General features: G+C 36.4%; 1 protein-coding gene across 5 annotated transcripts in view; it reads left to right on the top strand.

Moving 5' to 3' along the window:
• esyt2a (extended synaptotagmin-like protein 2a) overlaps positions 1-349 on the top strand; it is an 80,581-nt gene that overhangs the window by 16,273 nt on the left and 63,959 nt on the right. The gene's annotated exons all lie outside the window — the stretch shown is intronic.

Genomic DNA, 349 nt, shown 5'->3' on the forward strand with positions numbered 1-349 from the left:
ACAACAGGCTTAAATGAACTGACAACATAAGTTATAAGACTTACAGTTCTTGAAGACGCACACACACAATCTCAACTGATTATCCTCCCGAAAGCAAGTTTATTTTTCTTTTCTCTCATTTTTTCTCTGTGTGTCGTGTGCGCCCGCTCACAATGTGAGGCGCGTTACCGCGCTATTCTCCGACATGCACTCACAATCACACCTGATAGACGACCTTTTGTAAAAAGCTAAAGTAACCAGCCAATTTTGTAAAATGTAAGGTGTAGAAAGTACCGATATTCGTGTTAAAATTTAAGGAGTAAAAGTAAAAAGTTGCTAAAAAAATAAATAGCAAAGTAAAGTAAAAATA

This window comes from Etheostoma spectabile, chromosome 12, assembly GCF_008692095.1.
Source record: "Etheostoma spectabile isolate EspeVRDwgs_2016 chromosome 12, UIUC_Espe_1.0, whole genome shotgun sequence".
Classification (NCBI taxonomy): Eukaryota; Metazoa; Chordata; class Actinopteri; order Perciformes; family Percidae; genus Etheostoma; species Etheostoma spectabile.